Source organism: Solea solea, chromosome 5, assembly GCF_958295425.1.
Source record: "Solea solea chromosome 5, fSolSol10.1, whole genome shotgun sequence".
Taxonomy (NCBI): domain Eukaryota; kingdom Metazoa; phylum Chordata; class Actinopteri; order Pleuronectiformes; family Soleidae; genus Solea; species Solea solea.
In genome coordinates this window covers 22,961,004-22,981,349 of record NC_081138.1, presented here as the reverse complement: position 1 = coordinate 22,981,349, position 20,346 = coordinate 22,961,004, and the positions used below count along the sequence as shown (strand labels likewise).

At 41.3% G+C, this 20,346-nt stretch overlaps 1 long non-coding RNA gene across 4 annotated transcripts; it reads right to left on the bottom strand.

The window, feature by feature from the left end:
* Window positions 1-7,898: 7,898 nt before the first annotated feature.
* LOC131459167 (uncharacterized) lies at window positions 7,899-17,893 on the bottom strand. 4 transcript variants are annotated; one of them, XR_009240215.1, is made up of 6 exons: window positions 17,680-17,893; window positions 16,997-17,159; window positions 11,997-12,938; window positions 10,802-10,925; window positions 9,865-9,936; window positions 7,899-9,679 (listed from the first exon to the last, which is right to left on the bottom strand). It is a non-coding gene; the product is annotated as an uncharacterized LOC131459167 (long non-coding RNA). The 4 variants fall into 4 exon arrangements; XR_009240214.1 differs by having other exon boundaries at window positions 11,997-12,058; XR_009240216.1 differs by lacking the exon at window positions 11,997-12,938 and having other exon boundaries at window positions 7,899-8,510; window positions 8,674-9,679; window positions 10,802-10,982.
* Between the last annotated feature and the right edge of the window lie 2,453 nt (window positions 17,894-20,346).

The window sequence follows — 20,346 nt, the reverse complement described above, 5'->3', positions numbered from 1 at the left end:
ACAATTTCATTTTCCTTTCATTAAAATGTAAACCAAGTGATATTGGAGAGGACTAAACTAAAAGGGAATCAGAAAATACAGTAAATATGCATTTGTGCGTGAGGTTCACATGGTTCACTGTAAAATACACAGTGAACTTGACAGCCAATGGATTATCAGCAATTTGAAAGATTGTTGTTTTTCATTTTTATTTCCCTATTTCTAAATGACAATCAGGAAACGGCCCGTTGTCACAAACACAACTCTCTGTATCCATATCAATGTGAATGCACTGCAGGGTTCCTGTTCCCAATCCAATAATTCTTTTCAACAAGAGCCCTGGCATTTACTTGAGTACAGGCATATTAAAATATGTATTATTCATTAGAGATGAGACCATACAATAATCAATAATGCAGTAGTGGTATGATACTGACCAAAGTCATGGAATGGGATGTCGTAAAAAGAGAAATCCGATAAACCCCAACTATGAGGTCAATGTTTCAACATGCTTTAAAGGGAAATGTTTGTCCCGATTGTCATGTGATAAGGCGTTATGTTTTAGAAATGGCTGGTTATAGCTACAGTTGTCTTATTAACCGCCAAGTTTTGAGCCGAGTCCTATTATCTATGTGAGCAACAGAGATGTATAAGACACAGCAGTTCAGCACCTGTCACGCACTGCACATGCATCCAACAGTTTTGACATTCCACATCAATGGTGGATATGCAGTGAAGGGAAAGCTGCAGGTGCTCTGTGACCTGTGCCTCTGCACCTCAAGTCTCATCACTGCGGAGAGTGGAGCCGCAAATGGAGGGACTTCACGTCTGAAATGTTAAACCTGCTCTCAATCACGACGCTTTGACAAAGGAGAACCAAAAATGAAAACAATGAGCGTTATTCTCTGGACAATACTGCTCAGCAAAATCCATCTCTGACACGAGAGCTTCCCGTTGAGTGAGATGATTTCAAGAGTTAAATGGGGGCGGGGCTCTTTAACAGGTGGATTTAACAGCTGCCGAGCTCTTCCACACAACTCTCATCTTTTATTCTGAGAAAATTACAGCTGAAAGTCGTCATGGATTAACTCTCTCTCACCGATTCTGCTTTCATTCCAGCAGAAAAGCCTCCCATCCTGTTCAGTTAAAATTCCTTCATGGATTCATTACTGCTTACATTTCAGATCACACACACACACACACACACACACACACACTCCACCTCTATCATCCACCCATCCCTCTCTCCCTCTCTCTCTGTGTAGTGTAAATCACATTAAGCTCTAATAGGCAGCTTAGACCCGAGCAGCCAAAGTACCATGGGCCATTAGCTCCTCCATTTTAAGAAGAAGATCTCTGCAGTAATAGCTGCCTGTTACTGGAAATTAAGGCACCTGCCTTCCGGCCACATCGGTAATGTCCACAGAGAGTCACATTATCAAGCTTTCCACTGCAGTTTGTGGGTGGAGAGAGGATGCTGAGGATACAGCTCGTGTTTGGCTGACATTGTGTAATCGTGGGTCAAAGGTTCCAATGCGGCCTTCAAATGATGAGACGCAACTGAACGGCTGAAGAAAAGAAGAAAGGAAGGAAAAAAGAAAAACAGTTGAGTTGAGCTCAGGTTTGACGGCGACTGTACCGACATGAATCTGTGACCTTGTCAGAGCTTCTTCCTGGAAGCCATCAGTCTGTGACATGTTATAAATGATGCAGCTAAAACATAGACGAACTGAACTCGAGTCAGACTGTCTGAATTATTCAAATGGGACCAGAATTTGCTGTTTCATTATCCGGGGGGGGGGGGGGGGGGGGAGAAGCAAAGATTCAGCGTCAACGAATGCTTTCTGCTTCATCACTCTGTTAACCAACAACCTTATACTCTCCAGTTACACGTAGTAAAAACTGTCTGAGAGCTACGTCTGCTGTGTAGGACAATGAGTGCATCTTCTTTGGCGTCACTGTCTTAAAAGACGACGTGACTGTTCCTCTGCGACCTGTGCAGAGCGGTGAGGTCAGAGGCCCATCTGGACACTGGTGTACCTGTAATGTTCAAGTGGACAGGAAAGGACAGGGGACACCTGCTGGGTGGAAAGTGACTCAGCAGCTGAGTGTACACATTTACAAAGGCTATAGAGTGTATGTGAATAATCAAGAGAGGATGAGGACGAGCCATGTGTTAAGGCGTGTCACCCTCAGCGCTTAAGTTTGAAGAACAAACTCCAAAGGACTCCGAACTCCTGGGATGTCTTTGCTTCGAATGACTGAGAAGGGTCACATGATAGGAGTGTGACAAATCACAGAAGGATATGTATCTGTTCCAACTTTCAGGTCTTTTAAATCAAGGAATTAAAAAATTGAGAAAATTGTTCTTCTTGGAATTTTTTTCTTCTTCTCCCAAAACGATCAGATTTTTGAGGCCCGGATGAAGGAGACGGATGAAAAACAGCATGTCAATCAGAGTTGGCCATTTGAACTTTTAACTGTACCCTAATATGTGGATGTTTTTCCAGTGCACACAGCATGATGGTCTATAGTGCGCTTTCAATAATATATTTATTCTCTCTTAACACCTGGACAGCACTACAACAATGATGGACTGACTATATGCTCCCCTATATAGAAACTACTGATACCAAAGAAAAGTAAATCACAGGAAACACTGTACACTCCTGGGACATTGTGCAGCCTGATGCACAGTGTTGAAAGAGAAAGACACATTTTAATTGAGATCTAAAGAGAGAAGTGTAGGAAGTGAGCTCGGGTGTGTGGGTGGGCATGTGTGGGGGGTGATGAGATTCTGCAGAGGGAGAAGAGAAGTGAAAATGGGAGAGAAGAGCAGATGGTGCTTAATCTCTCTCCACAGAATGGCATCACATTACCACCAAATTTCATCTAATCTCCTCAAAACTGCGACAGATCCATTTGGACGTGGCCTCCAAGAACAGCTGAGGGGCACAGCAGGCCATTTTTTTAGCACTAGAACTGTGGATGTCATTCCATTTATCTCACCGGCGGCCCTTGGCGCCAGCCGGCGAGCCATTGATGAGATGAGATGAGGTGTTCTGGTGTCTGTTGAGCACACAGAGGCATCTTCTCATCACAGTGAGAGGAGGAGGAGGAGCTGAAGGCTCAGACTGTCTGATGTTGCAGAGTCACATGTGAGTCTTAAAACTGAAGGGAGTAGTTTACACTGAAAATGATGCCACTGATTAACCTTATTAGATGTCAGAAGGAGGAACACACCAATGCTGAACACCGGCACACACATTTCTACACAACAAAAAGACCAACCAAAACAAATACAATCTACACCAGAGTAAGTGCACGCCATCATAGGAATATGCCCAAATCTTTACCTTGCTGATGATGATTCAAGCTCACAAAACATGGGAGAACCGCTGCCTCTAAGGGTAACTAAGATAAATCCAATGACTTTGGTGTGGGAGGGTTAGCAGTTTACAACGTCCAGTTTCCAGGCAGGAAAAGGCAGACTAAAAGACAAGATAAAGCACCAAACACATTTTCAAGACGGCAAAGGCTAGAGGTTACGTTGGCTTTGCAGAAACAGCTGAGCAAGAGCTCGTAGAATATATTCACTCAGTCATTCTGTCATAATCTGCCCCCGTTAGACTATTTGAGGACTGATGGGTTTCCCTTTGGAGCTGAAGGTCGCACGTTCAATTCCCCACTCCTGAAAAATCTGCACTTCTGTGTAAAGCACTTTGTGTTGTCGTCAAGAACAGAGAAGTGCTATATAGAAATAAAGTTTGGACTTTTGTTTTCTAGTTTGGTAGAGTTTTACTTCCTGTTCAGATGTTCCCTATGATCACCCTCACCTGCCAGTTGACACCTGTCTCCTCTATTTTGGTGGTGATCCTTTAAAAACACTTGTTAACCTTGTGAGATACCTAGTTACCTTTGTGTTCAGTGTCTAGTTGCAGTTGGTATGTGTTTGATAGAACCTAATGTTTCTGATCGGTCAGTCATTGATTCTGGTGCCTGCTTTAAAGACTATGTAAAAACTGATGCTAATCCATTTGTTGGAGGAAGAATGTCAAAGACAAAACCAAAGGATCCTCCAGTCTTTCATGGTTCTCAGCTTTGTCCTAAGCCTTTAGAAGAGACTGTTTCACTCCAGGCAGGAACAATGTAATCCCTGTACAGAGATTTGTAAATGCCACCTCTGAAATACTTAAACATAAAGCACCACTGAAGTCAGCGTAGCCACATTAACAATGCTGTGTGATGAGACCACGGTGACGAACATGCTGCTTTATGATCTGGTCTTTGGCTCATTTGCAGTGAGTGATTCACTTCCCAAGGCTCTGCAGCTTAATGACATGGATCAGAACATTTCCACCATGCAGAACGTCAGATCTTTTTCCTTCCACATGCATACATACATACCAGCTCGTCAAATGTCTCTGCATCGTGTGACCAGTAGAAAGTCCAGATGAGCTGTGCAGGATGTATTAAAGAAATGTAGATAAGTATGAGCAGCAACGATCAGTTGATTAATCCTATTGACAGAGATAGCATCTTTTGTGACTGATATTTTAAAAGCACATATATCATTTCAGATCTTCTCCAGTACAGCATTATGACAATTGTGTAAATGATGTCAGGATTTGGATGGAAATGGATGATAAAGTATGGCACATATGACAAATATCCACTGGTGTCCATCCATATGGAGTTTATCAAACATCTGTTTGGTGTTCTCATAGTACTCCAATGACATTGTATTTGTTCCATACACACTTTTGATGGTACTCAAACTACTAACTAAGCTTAGGCAGTGGATTTGATCTTGAGCCTGATACTTCATTTTTCACCGTCTGTCACTTCAATTGTGTCTTTTTCTTTCCATGCTCTTCTGCAGCAACAGAATTAAACAACTGAACATCAAAATGAAACTGCAGCAGGTTTCTAAAACCAAGCAACATTTCAAACCCGCTATATAAGTTGTGTGTGAACCCCTGCTGTGTCCTCAACACTCTGGATTGCTCTTATCTTTTCTCTGGGATCATGAAAGAGTAAATTCTGAAGGAAAACATAAAAGTGGACTTGTTCAAATGCTCCAGTTGCTGCTTGAAATGTACCTTAGGTTTAGCTCAGAGTGACTTCATATCTGATTCACAGAGTCAAAAACAGCTAGCATAAATACATACAAACAGTACTCTTCAAGGGTGAGCTAGTATGTTTGTTTGGAGGCCAACTTTTTCTTCAGTCATTAGTTGGAACATGTTTGATTTCATATTTCTGCCACCTTATCCATAACTACTCATGCAGGTTTACTTAATGCTCTTACTAGAATAAATGTGTCTGCAGGTGGGAATAAAACAAGCCCTCACAAAACAGAGTTCTGGATTTATTTTGCTTTTACTGGGCAAAATTACCCCAGTGCCATGCTTAAAATACAGTATGTGCTGCCCATGACAACAGAGGGGAGAAAATAAAAAGGTGTGTGACTTCAATTTAAAATGGTCTCGACCAGGTCATCTATCTTTCATTGGACGGTCATTTTAAAAATGGGGGCAATTTGTCTGGCAGAGGCTCTTCAGTGGATGTGTACCAATGCATAGTTTTGTTTTTTTTTAGACAATAGTAACTTTTCATTTACCTTGTAAATGAAAAGTTACTACTGTCTGCTTCAACGAGTGAGGGAAGCTGAAGTTACCTGGCCGAGGAAGAGGAAGCTAACAAGCTACATTAAGAGATGCCCCATCTACGTTCAGTACATAGACTTTATGCACTTAGTTCTCCATCTTGTGAATAAATAGAGAAATCCTGCACTTTTAAACTTTTCACAGACGTTTTGTTTTCTTCTGTTACATAGATTTTGTAATGTATAGCTATGTGATTGTCTTGCAATATATTGATTATCACAGAATTTTATTGTATCGTGATATTATTGGTATCGTGGCCCATGTATCATGTTGTTTAAATCTGTTTAAATCAAACATTTGGTTGATCCCACGAATGAAACTAATTTATTTGCAAGCTGTCGCAAGTTTTAAAAAAGTAAGAATCCCAATAATGCTGAGGGCTATGCTGATGGCGGAAAATGAATGCACACTGTGCTGGAAATGGTGCATCACCAGCAAAAAATAGAGCAGACCAAAGTGAAATGAATGTGTTCACCTTTACGATCACACTGATGCCAATCGAAGCCACAGCCAATAAAAACTTGCATTGCAGTCTCGGCCCAGTGAATGCTGAACACATACCCACTTGTGTGAAACCTGATTAAACCTGGGATTAAACTGGTTTTTGGAGCCATGTGAATGGGTTAAACTGGACATTCATGCCAAATTTGGACAGATTCTTGACATATTCTTGCACTCACAAGCAAAAACTTATGGACAGATTCTCCTTAGACTTTGGGTTACATTTCACATGCTGTGTCCTCAGATTATTTAATTCCCACTCTGGACAAGCAGCAATAAATGGCTTTAATCTGCTCCTGGTCTGATTTGGGTCATTTTTGTATGTTATCAGCTTCACTTCCTGTTCTGTCTGCTCCGCAGCACCATGATGACTGAGGCCCAGTGGGACAGAGCTACTAATGGTCTGTGTGACAGGCATGATGAGCATCAATTCTATCATTAATTATCATAATGGCATACAAATGCATGAAGATGCACGTGCGATGAGCTCAGCCCCACGGGGAATAAGACAACAGGCTCCTACGTGCCTGTGTTAAAGGCCTTAGTCCTGTATGAATAGAACCTATCTGGTCTGATGAAATGTGGTGAAATCAACTGACTGTTGTCAAAAGATGAGACAAAAGTGGGAGATATGTGGATTCAGAGGAGGAAATGGGAAGTAGGTTGAATGAAAATGATGTCGATTGTCAGCTTCAACTATTCAGTCGATATACATTCTGTACTTGTCTCTCGATGATGTAGGTAGAGTTCAGATTGTCTTCAGAGAAAATGAGCGAGAGCCTTAAACATCAGCCTCATTGTTCACGGCACCAAATCTATATGTACCGCTTTAGAAACCTGAAAGGGTGAAACACATTTGTTCTCTGATTATGTGGTCAAATTATTTAAAAGCCTCATTTACACTTGATTGCTACACTTATATAAACACGTTGATGAGTCATCGCATTGATGAAGAGTGAGGCCTTTAACTCCCCAGGTAAATGTTAACTGATGTTGAATAATAATTTTTTCATGGTCATTCAAGAGAACACAGGTTTCAGTCACTTTTAAGTTGGATTTACTTTCCATATAGTGAACAATCCATAAAAGTCCAAAGTCCATGTACTTTCCAAGTGTGTGAAACCTTGTAAACGGACATATGTAGCTACACGGCAGCTAAATCAGCAGCCTGCTCTTTCAGGCCTTTCTAATCGCTGACTTAAGTGTCACAAATGGGTTAAATACGATCACTTAAATATCAAACATCTCTAAATGTAAGCACCATTTTGGATAAGAAACGTGCGCTCACGTGTATCTGTGGTTTGCGCTAACATACGATGGCAACTGTACGATGAAGTGAGGATTTAGTCGGCTCATGTGGAGGATAAAGCGGTAGAAGATGGATGGATGGACAACAGACAGCTGTCATAGGTTTTTGTTTTGTTGTTTTTCATCCGTCTGTTCCGTCGCAGCTGTGGATCAGTGGCACAGTGGGTCGTCTACCAACCGCTGGTCTACATGCCGCTGTGTCCCGGGGCAAGACACTGAACTCCAAATTACTCCAGACGGCTGTGTTGGCAGCATGTGAATGGGAGTGATGGATGTTTGACAGAAAAAGCCCGCCATATAGATGCGCTGCGTGAAGAGGCGTTAAACACTTTGATTGGTCATTTAAGGCGAGGAAAGTATATATACTGTTATGTTACATAATATATTATACAAGTGCACAACTTCAAAGAGGTTTCCAGATTTATTAGAAAAGAGCTTTCAATTAGTAAACTGAGACAGTTCATATTTTACTTTCAAATCAATTCATCATCAAATGATTCTAAGGGAAATTATGTTTTAGAGAATTTACAATTTTTTTCTGGGGAAGGACTCCCATACCTCTCTCTCTCACACTCTAAGTTTTCCATTTTAAACACAACAAGATGTCCAAGGCTGAACATTTCTAAAAGTTGTAAAACAGAGAAAATGAAGTAAAATGTAGCCTGGGAAGCTAAACTAAAAAATAAATGGGATTAGTTCATTTGAGTCTAAGCCGTGCACCCTGCTTCCTCTGTGTGATGTGTTGTAATAAGACAGGTAAACTTCTGCTCCTGAGGAGATGAAAGTTGAAAGAAGATCCAGTTTTGAATTATCCAGGTTGCTGCCACTGCACCGCCTCGCTCCTCTCTCAGATCTGGGGAGCAGGAGGTTTCTAAATGCTAATCCTGTCGACCTTAAAGCCCCGAGGCGGCAACCGCACAAGCAATGCGCATCTCTCCCGAGCTTCCTGTCACTCAATAATCAAACACACAGGCATTCTCCCCAAACGCCTCTGCAAAACCTCGTCGCCAATTTCTCCATTTCTCATGCAGACACAGAAATGCAGCCGTCTACCTGGGGACACAGAAAGAGGTGTGCAGACACACTCCTGAACCTAAACACACACTTCTTAACCAACACACACATTTAAGTCCCTTTTAAACTAATACCAATGAGTCACAAGTGACTGGGCATCAACAAATTATAACTTGAAATGAGCCGTGACTCAATAGTCTACCTGTGTGGGGAGGATTGGTGGGGATCCTCTGCCAGGAGAGATGACATTATCCAGGGAGCAGTTTGCTCTTCATGCCTGTGTGGTTCAGCTTCCTCTTTCATTACCCTTCCATCTTGCAGTGACACGGTCAAATTATCTAAATGTCGAAGCACAGTCTGATTCCAAAACCAGAGGAATTCCGATGAGAACAGTGAACTTCAATGAGCTCTATTGATTGTAATAGACCCAGGTTTGTCCATACACAATGATAAAAAGCTATGTGTGAACTAAAACTGTATTCAAGTTTGACCAATTATGTTGATCAAATCAAGGGACTAGGACGTAAAGACCATGACGAGTGTGCTTCAGATGAAGCTGTGAACCTCTGCTGTTGAGGTTGCCTACATAAAGAATGATCACATTCTGAAGCAGCAGCCGACCAGCTGTCATGTATATCATGGAAATCCTGCACAAACATGGGTGTCAACATCTGCCAATGTCATCTTCACGTCAACAAGATAAAAAAGTGGCCAGTACCAATGCTCAGCTGTTATCCCTACTGATTTATAATCATTTTTCTGACAGCACATCATGTTGGTGTACAATGTTCTGCAGTTTGTCCTATGCAGAGAGTTCAGATCCATCCTTCCATCAATTTCCTACTGCTTTAGCCACCACATGAGGGTCAAGGGGGGTACACCCAGTCCATCACAGGGCCACATGTAGAGACCATTCACTCTTACACTCAGACCTATGGTCAATTTAGTATGTCCAATTTGCCTAGTTTTTGGACAGTGGGAGGACGACCTGGAGAAAACCCACGCACACACGGGAAGAGCATGCAAACTCCATACAGAAAGGCCCTTGTAAAGAGTTTACATCATCATAAATAAATGTAATGGGGCTCAGGTGTCACCATACGTGCCCAGGTGGTCCCCACCTTCACATTATGCAGTCTCAGGATGAAGAGGGGAGGGAAAAGAGAGCGACCTGTCAGCCTCCATGAGTCCAGCCGGGCTTAAAGCTCCTGGGAGAAGGGAGAAGAGAAAATTGAGAAACCTGAACAAGCTTCACCTCATCTCCCATCGTTGTGCTCTCCGCAGAAGGGGAGTGTTTTAATCCATGTTCTGCGATGGATGAGAAAATGTGGGACATAACTAAAAACCATGGAGCCGAGTTGAGATTCGGTTAAAACATAGAAAGGCATCCCACCTGACTGATGGCTGTAACCTTCTCCACTGAAGTTTAATGGCATTGCAGTCTCACTCCATCACCTGCATTGAGCTGTCAGATGCAGATGAATCCACAACAACATCATAATTAGCCTTTAGAGTATGTAAATCTCTTCAATTAAAAGGCAATTGCCCCCCAAAGAGCCTTTTTTTCCCCACCGTTATGAAGAAACTGCATTAATCTGAGCTCCTTAAACCACACAGACGTACATGTGGATTCAGTGTTGGTGTTTTGGAGATTTGATCACCTTTTGTGAGCGTTCCACTGTGTACAAATCACAGTGTATATAGTCTTCCTGTTTGCTGGTTTAGGACAACCCAGAGGTAAGAATATACTGTACTGAATAGCCACAGGGTCTATGGTAAAATGAGCCTACTTCTCATTTAAATTATAACGTTATTAAACATTTTCCTGTGGAGTTAATGGTTGCTAGTTTAAGGTCTTCTTAAATGCCAATTTTGTTCATTATGTTCCCATTTTAGGCCACACATTGCCTTTGAAATGTTTTTGTTATCCAGCTTGAGCACTAATTGGCTTCTTGCTTACATGCTTTGTCATCCAACATGATTTATCTGATGACAACTAATGCACTCCTGTGATGTGTCCTGTGTCATTTTGGAGTGAGATTTTCTCCTTATTCCTTACTTTAAGATCTGGTCCTTTGTCAGGCTGTGTGGGGAAGTGCCTGAAACAACAGCAATTGCTCTTTAGTGGTTGCTGTTGAATTGATGTTAAGTGTTATTTTGGAGCTGTTTATTTGTTGGGTTTTTTGTGAGCAAAGTTGCACACTGCAGCTTTAAACCAGGATAGATGTAGATCTTAAGTGTAGTAAAACCGCCAGTCTACTTAAAGGAACAAGCATGCGATGGAGCTGGAAGAGGGAGGGCAATACGATTTCTTTAAATTGTGCACTCACCTCATAGTCCAGCATTTTCTTAGTAGCCCGCAGCAGCGAGAAGACACCGGCACGTGATTTGGTCCACCCATTGTGCATTGTTCCACACCGATCTGCTGGGAAGCCACTTTCTTTGTATACATGACTTTGCAAAGAGCAGAAGACAAAAGCCTTTCAAAGCCACGGTGGAATTTTTACTGCCCTAATGAGAAACATGGACATGTCGTATTCAGCAGGAGGGAAAACATTGATTCACAGAGGAAGTGTACACAAAGTCAGCAGGAGGAGGATAATAACAGAGATAATGGCAGAGAAAGTAGTCGTGGGAAGTAGAGCTGAAACTAATTAATGATTAATCGATTACTAAATTAATCGACAACTATTTTGATAATCGATTTGAAGCTTTTTTAATGATTAAAACGAGATTTCCGATTGTTTAAGCTCCTTAGATGTGAATAGTTTCTTAATTTCTTTGCTGTGGACAACAAAGAAATCATTAAAAGTCAATCATTTTGGTTTGTGGTCAAAACAAGACATTTGAGAACCTCGTCATTTCCAGGCTTGACGAACACCGATCAACATTTTTTAAGGTTTTCTGATCTTTTATGGACCAAACGATTAATCGAGAAAATAATCGGCAGATGAATCGATTATGAAAATAATCGTTAGTTGCAGCTCAATCAGATGTTCAACAGGAACAGATGAAAAATAACTAGCAACATTCAATATCAATAATTATATGAACATTGTGTCTTTTAAAAATCTTTATGGACAGAAAATGACAAACTTTGCACAATTCATAGACATAAGAGTAGCAAATGTCAAGCATTCTCTGTAACCAATGGTTCATCAGGTTAATAATCAAGTCAGTTACAATAATAAAACAATAAAGAAATCATGAAGAAAACAAAAGAAGCGCGTTATTTTTCTGTTTAAATTTCAGACATTGCACAGTCCTTTCATGCACATCAATTATTCATATCACAAATACATTCTATTATAATTTTTGTTATTCTAATCAATCTAATCTAATCATAGTTAATGGCAGTAATTGTTTTGGCATCTGTAGCTTTTTCCAAATTTTTGTGTGAAAAAAAAAAAAAGATCAATACTGCATCAGAGCTGCAGGTAGAATAATGCATGAATCAGACTCTATAGCACCAGAACACCATTACAGCACTGACTCTTATCCACGAGGATCTCACTTGTTCCTCACCGTCATCATATTGGAAACACTTAATCCACTTCCTTCCTTCCAGCTGCCAATTATACATTTGCCTGTGGAGGCAAGAGAAGGACTACTGAGTTTTGTTTGACGTTTTCCACTCATAATGATCACGTATTTTAGGAAAACAGTGGACTGAGTAAAGATTTCCTTATGTTGGCAGCTCCACCACAAACCTTATTGTTCTTGCTATGATTTAAACACAGATTGCCGGGGTAAATATGTATGTAAGATGTTACCCAAAGACAAGGAAATGATGGCTTTAGAAAAAATACAAGTACAAAAATACAGTGCTGTATGTACACTTTCAAAAGGGAAAATAGCATCTCAATGCAGACAAATGCAGTTACACAAAAATATACCAACGAAAACATTTAATTATGAAATCATAGAGAACACGTTAGTATCATAATCATTCCATCTCACTAAGGCAAATAAAGGGAATAGGATAGACATATGCAGTATCTCTGCCAAAGTGTCAAAAATATACATCAATTACTAAAATCTAAAAAGTGAAGCCAATGTTGAAGTGACTGAAACACTGGCTAAGGGGCTGCCAGTGCACCACATGAATGTTGTAATGTTTTAGACTAGTCATTATTGGACAGAGGGTAGAGTAACACGTTAACTGCCCCACACTCTTTACCACCACCGGTTTTGTCTGCGGCGAAGGAGCAGAAAGGTCACGGCTGCAGTATCCCACAGTCACTCTGTGTGTGGGAGCCATATTTTCACTCTGCTGGACTTCTCTCTACACAATAACGATGCAGCGCCTCCCTCACTGTCACTAAAATGTCAAAACGCCCTCTACACGTGTGTGGGTGAGCACATGCGAGAGACGTGTCGAGAGCTGAGAACCAGTTCGACGGAGGATCCAGATAGTGAAGACGACAGCGGGGGGGCGGGGGATGGCTGCTAACTGAGAGATGCACTCTGGAATCATAAAATAAATGTTGTTTGAATGTCTTAATTACTTTAAATCAGTTTAAATAAAAGACACACATGGGGAAACTTTTATATATTATTATTATTAGTTTGCATATGAAGTAATGAAGATTCATTGTTTTGATAAACCTCTCAGCATCTCATGTACACCAGCTATCGATGTGAGAGGAAGACAACGAGGATCAAAACAAGTCTTGCTGGAACTGATAGGTACAGTGAGGGATGTCTACAGCTTCAATGAACTGCTGCTTTATTTTCCTGAGGATGTTCTTGTCTGTGTTTGCAGTTGTATTAAACACAGCAGTATAGAACTCAAATATGCTGATGGATGTGCATTATGTTTTTTTTTTGTTTTTTTTTACCTCAACACAAACATGTACTGTCCAGCACTCTTGCTGTTTCACAAATCTCCCTCTGGTGGAGGGGTCGACTTAAACCACTGCGAGTTCATGGTCACGTGTCAAATAAAGCATAAATCGATGCCTGCCTTCACGATGCCTTCACAGCTGTCCACCATCATGCTGCACTCAACATTTTTTAGGGCCAGTAAAAGGGGTGGTAAAGGTTTGTGAAGTGTGGTTCACGAGGCACTGACACATAGTCCGTGTGCACAAAACAGGCAGGCACATGCTCAGTGAATTTCTCCACATTAAGTAACACAAACGTAAAAAAGGAGGCAGCAGTAGACAGCAACGTCCGTGTCCTCGCAGACTTAAAATGGGGACAGAAACCTCTGTTTCCTGTTGAATAAGGCACTCTAAAGGTAAGCTAACACATTGATAGCAAAGATTTTGTCAGGTCAGGATTTTGTTTTTGCTTGCTAAAGTCCAGTGTGCAAAGTGCAGTCCTCTGTATGCAAGTTACTATGCGTCACTACATCACAACAACTACTCGTCAAATAACCTAACCTACTTGAGTTTAGCCTTACCCAGTCTCTTACTCGTGCTTTGTGTGTTGCCATGGACAACTGTCTGGTGTCAGCCAGTCCTAGCAGGTAGGGTGTCTATAGAGGTTCTATGAACCGCCGTTTTGGCAGCTTAAAATGTGACAAAAATGAACGGGACCGATGCTGGATTCAGAATTCACTGCTTACTTTAAAACTCGACAGACCGAATATGAGCCGCTCCTTCTAATGCCTGCAGTATCCTGACTCAACTTCCTGATTAACTTGCCCTCATCTTATTCCAGAGAGTCACGGAAAGTTTACAAGAGCCTGGAAGGAAACAAATGGATGCAGTCTGGCTTTGTGACAGGCATCCAACTCTTGACTCTACCAGCTAAAGATAGCGTCGTTGTCACTCGAAGGGTAAGTGTCACGTTAGCATAATGTAGCATAACATTGGCATAGTTAATTGCTGTGTTAAAGTTGCTGTGAAGACGTGTTTGTGACTTAGAGCATTAACCACAATATCCGTTGCTTGGTGGGTTCCCATCGCTCTGTCTTCTTCTGCTTGCTGTGAGCACGTCAGTGATTCACCTCCACCTCACCTCTGATTCTAAATACTTTCTTTCCCCGGGTAAACATCTCCAGGGTGGTGCAGACAGAGCTTCATAAATTTAGAACACATTCTAAAAAAAAAACAAAAAAAAAACAACCCTCCTTCTCTCTACCACATATGTTAATAAATTAAATTTTTGTGGCACACATTAAGCTCTGCTGGCTTGTTGTGAATGTGATCTTAAATTGCAGCCATTTAGACATATTAGACATTTCAACACTGTTGTCAACCTGGTTCCCGTTTTCACCCTGTGTCTTTAAGAGCTTTGTCTGATGATGAAACCGTCTTTATATGAGACATGTTAAAAGCTTTTGCTCATCATGTTCCATCTTTGATAATGACCTGTCAGGAGGTTATGAAGGATGTTCGGCAGACCTATATAATGGACAGCAGTAGAACAATATAACATAAATAATACAAGAAGCCCAGGCAAATGCATTCAAATAGTGAGCTGAGAGTATCTGAAGAAAACTGATGACGTGCACTACATACATGGTAATTCAGAGAAGAATGAGCCCCAGTTGTCTTTACTTGAATGCATGAATTCATTACGACATAGATCTGTGTATTGAGGAAATTCCTGGTGCAGCTCATATCCTGGACAGCCTGACCAAAAACCTTATAACCCCTGTGTTAAAAGGAAAGATAAGAGTCTTTTTAAACATAAGTCATTTTAGGATAATTGAATACTCTTATGATCCATCTTATTCAAAAGCCAGGACAGGATGTTAAATCCTTTCTGTCCACATAAACACGCTGAAGAATGTTTCACTTCACAAATTATATTAGAGGAAATGCACTATAATGACACCTGTGCTCGGGCTCGCTCTGTGGTGGAACAGACCATAGGTCAGCTAAAAGGACATTGGCGGTTAATTTACTGTCAGTAAGATACTGAGAACCTCATACAACACCATACAAAAGACCCAAACTGTCCCTTTAATGGACAGTAACATCAGTGGTTTAGCTGAACCATTTCTTTTTTGGGTTAGACCATGACTCATGGCAGCAGGAACAACATGTTGATCATTCTATTGAGTCTGTACAGAGAAAGTGTCCACTGATGTCCCAGTGACTGAATCAATGTCCTTTTAGAGATGGGGGAAAAAAAAAACCCTCCTGCAGCGCTTATGTCTGCAAGAGACACATGCTGCTTCTGCTTTCAGTCTCTGAGGACAAGAGCGAAAATTAAAATGGAAAAACAAGGCTGTCGCTAATTATAGCTGACACACGTATACACCTACATCAGACAAAGTACACGATTCATATATTCTTCTTGACCTTTTGCACGAGTCAGGCATTATTTATTCTGAGGGCTGACAATGGAATCACCACAAAACAGCTGTGCTGTCACAGCCCTGCTGTAATGAAGTTGGGGTGTTTTCCGTCTGTTCTTTGTACTTCTGACAAATATCCATCTACGCACGGCTACGGCTGTTGTCATGTCGTCATCGTTTCCCTATAGGAATCTGACAACCTGTCCCTGCGATGGGTGAATACACTGTATTTTATCCATGACTATATCAGCATTGTTGTTTTTCATGATGTGTGAGCTGACATAATGGAGTACATTTCTTATGAAAAAATTGTGACAAAAAGTACTTAAAATGTTCAGTTAAAGGAAACCAGGGACCAGATAATATTGGTCTGGCATTTTTGTTATGGGGTGAACGGCATGCTGTGAAAGTCCTTTTCCTGACAACAGCCACAAATGATGCATCCATCATATTATAACATGTCTGTTTTCAATAGTGCCTGGCGAGACGGGCGTATATCTTACTAGCATCAGCTGTCACAATTGCTTTTGTTTTGGTCTGACATGCATTCTCAACTCGTGGTGCTCACATATTGCATATTGGACGTTTAAAGCTAGGGATCTGTAAATCTGGAATAAAGTCATGAGCAGACAACACAGCAACAACATTGTAACAGTGAGATTGTTCATTGGTGCTCTGCTGAAAGTTAACTATGGGTCATTTTGGTCAACCGCTGAATATGACCCATAGTTAGGTTTTTAGCTGGTATCACTGGTATTTTTGACGCAACTGGGCGCAAGTGTTAGTGAGGTTAGGGTTATGGCTAAAAATACAAGGCTAGGCAGTCAGATACAGACAACGACATAAAAAAAGTCTAACCAAGTAAAAGTCGTGGGTGTCAGACCCATGTCAGCCACACCAAAATAGAAATCTCATTTAAGATACTTGAAAATGACACACCCAAGGTACCAGATTTATGTTATTCATACTACCACTAACGGTGCCTATTTTTTAAAACGGAAACATGTATCTACTGTGAGTGTAAGTAATTGTAACCCACTAGGTGTCCCAAGGTTCATAACATATGGACCAGAGACTCGTTACAGGAGGGTTGAAAATGATTTGACATGATAGACATTTGGAGCCACGGGGAATGCTGAAAGTAAAGTTTACTTTTAAAATACTACAATCAGCGCACCTTCACAGTTTCCCTCTTAAACAAATGTATATTCCATGTTCAAGTCAAGTGAAGGGAAGGGAATTCAAGCAGTGGGGTGCTTGGGGGTCCTACCACAATGAACATTCAGCTGGGGAAGATGAAGAAGAGATGTGGTGTCCTCTTCACGTGTCGGATCTCCACTCCTCGGTTTAAGGAAAGATCTTACTGGGGGCTCCATCTCCTCTCAACAGGGAGAATCAAAATCCAATTCTAAAGGTTCTCAAAAAAAAACAACCTGCATAAAGACAAGACTGTTACTTACATATTCAGTATATAAATCACACACTACTGTGACACAAAACTGACCCAAGGAATGACATTCTTAACTGTACAGTTTCTTTGCCCACATTTTAAATCAACATATTATAATTTTTTAAAACATTAATCATTTTAGGATCTTAATCATGAATTGTTATTATAATTTGTTTCTTGCTTATCATAAGGAATATTGCTAAATTTGATCCATTTAATTATGGACAATATTACCATATTCAGCAGCTCTTATCATACAACACGTCACACACAGTACATGTCAGTACAAAAACACACACATAACATAAACGTTGTGTAATTTTCTGTCAGATTACAAGACAAATGTGCAGCTTTAACTCCGACTACACTTCACAACATACACCGTGAACAACAGTGATTACGTCGGGTTCAAGTTTTTACAGCGAGTGAAGACACAGTTCACCATCTCACGTGCAGCTAATACCGTTAGCAAATGCTAGCGCCAGTTAGCTCGAGAAACTCACCAAGACGAGGCACAAATGTTGTGTTCCTCCCGGCTCGCATTTCCTCAAACACTTCTCTGCCTCAGGTGCATATGCTTTCGCTAATTAATCACTGAATTAACGACCGTTGTTCTGCAGTTCTGTTTGTATCTCTGTATCTCCGTGTCGTTTATCTACTAGCATCCACCGCGCCACTGTCGCGTGAGCTCTGCTGCAACGAACCAGGTACGCTCCACTCCCGTGTTAGAAGGCGGGTCTAACTTCAGCTGACCAATCACAATGCAATACAAATAGGATCGAGTGTGTGGGTGTGTGTGTGTCGAACTCCTCTGATTGACAGACTGATCAACGAATAAAAATAATGAGAACTAAGGAAACTATCAAAATAAAATAATATTAGGGCCACATTGAGAAAAATTAAAAAAATCACAGACTTCGCAAATAAAGTCCTAATGTATGACAATAAAGTCGTAAATTTACAAGAATAAAGTCGCAAATTACACAGTCATGTTGCAATCTAATGACTTGTGACCCAGGAAAATAGTCACAATTATAACAGTCTATAGCAGTCTACACAAAATCCAACCGACGTTCCTCCCCCTCCCATTGGCTCCACCGCTGAAGTGGAACACTGAATTTAGCTACACGTTTTCTGCAATTTCTCTGACTTACTAACAAAAGTTGTGGCTATAGCAGCAAATCAAAATAGGACAAATGGAAAGCAGAAACTGCAACCTAGTGGAGAAGAAGACAGGTGCACTGGTCTTTCACACATTTGCACCTCACAGCCTCTGTACTGATGCAGCAGATTGATTCCTTGAAGAAACAGATTCACCTGGTGAACAAACACAAATGTGGGAACAGTAAGACATGGAGAATCAATAATGTCTCTTTGGGTTTTTTTTTTTTGCTCCATGTACAAACACAGAGGGATTTCATTTGTAGTTATTGCACCAGCGCTCTCTACACCCCGCACACGCCCTCATTCACTTCATTTGATCAGGCGCTGCTGTCTGGCTGTGAGTCCATGTAACTTCATTTCAATTCCCACTGTGAAACTGAAGTGTATATTAGTTTTGCCATATTGGGGGGGGGGGATATGCATTGATTTGTAGTACGTGCGGCACGGCCGGATCTCATCGCTCTGCCTCCTGCCGGTCACACCTTCAGCCAAACTGACAGAGAAAGCCCTCTGTAGTCTTTCATATCCATGATTACATCGAGTGGAATTGAAAAACAGAGGCGAGAGAATCGAGCCGCTGCTCACATTTGAGTTTTTCATTACGAAACATCATTTAGTCAATTTACCGGTGAGTGCTCTCCGCCGTGTGGCGAGGCCGTCTCGCGTCGCAGCGCGTTTGCAAACCTCCAGCCGAGTCAGTATTACATTTAAAGTGTGAACGAACATATGGTCGACTGCCAGAGACCAAAGTTTTGCTCCGTGAGCCGCGATGCTTCTTACTCATCCATTTATCTCAGCGTGGATCATTAGTTTAAGAAGTGAGTTATTGTTGAGGTAGAGCTTCAGCAGCTGCTCTCTCTGAGTATCAGTGCGCCCTTAGCAAAGTGGATTTTCTCTATTTATATACATGTGTTTTGCTGCTCGTACTGTTGTGTCGTTCGCAAGCGATTTGTTCTTTCTTACTGAAACGATTCGTTCATCGTGAGTCGTTCCCTGCACGAGTCACTCACTGAATCAATGTATTCCCGTTCACTGAATGTACTGTGAATGAATCAGTGAACGTAGCCTGCTCCCCAGTACACTGCGCCCTGACGGCTTAAACTGTCAGAAATCAGCCTCAGCAAATCCAAGAACGATGCCTAACTGTAGATCATTTAATAATCCTGCGTCGACAGCACTGATCAGTTGGAAAGAAAGAAAAATCCCGAAAACCGAGGAGTCGGGCGATCGTGATCCGAATCACAACCCGTTCAGTCGTATTCCAGCTCAGCGACTGTGCCAGACGGAGTCTGCGCTCCGGTCATGCACAAATCTTTTAAACAAACTGTCTCTAATGATTCAGTCACTCGCTGCTGGTGCTGTTTGTGTGTGTGTGTGTGGGGGGGCAGAAAAGTTGTTTCTCTGTTTTTTTTCCCCCTTTTAGTTCCACTTTATTTCCGCTGAACAGAACTCTGAATCACCGCCTTCATGTCTCTGCTTCACTCAGAAGTCAGCCGTCTGTGCTGCAGTGACTCATAATCCAACTCCATCTTTGGGTCGCTGGTTCACTTACTGGGTTACGTCCTATGTGGTCACCGCACGAGGTTCAACTGGGCTAATTCTTAGTAAAGCTGCGCTGGACACGTGAGTCATCAGGAGAATTACCTGCACATAACTTTGAATTTTCACTGTTTGCATTGCATATAATGAACTAGGCAACAATCACATCAAACAACTTTTGCAATGATGAGTTGGTGTTTTCTTGCATCTTAAAAGGAAAGAGGAACATTGAAGGATTTAAGAATAAGAATGAACAGAAAAGGCTCTCTAATGGGAAGATAAATTGATGAATATGAGATACTGTAGAGTCAGAGCCTTTTGTTAAGTGGAACCGGATATTTCCCTCTTCAGGAGCTCTATCTGTTTTTCCCTGTGTTGCCACTGGCAGCCAGGATTCCAGTGAGAGTGTGTCATGAACTGCCACTTTGAGAGATTTAAATGTTTTTAAAGAATAATTATTAATTATT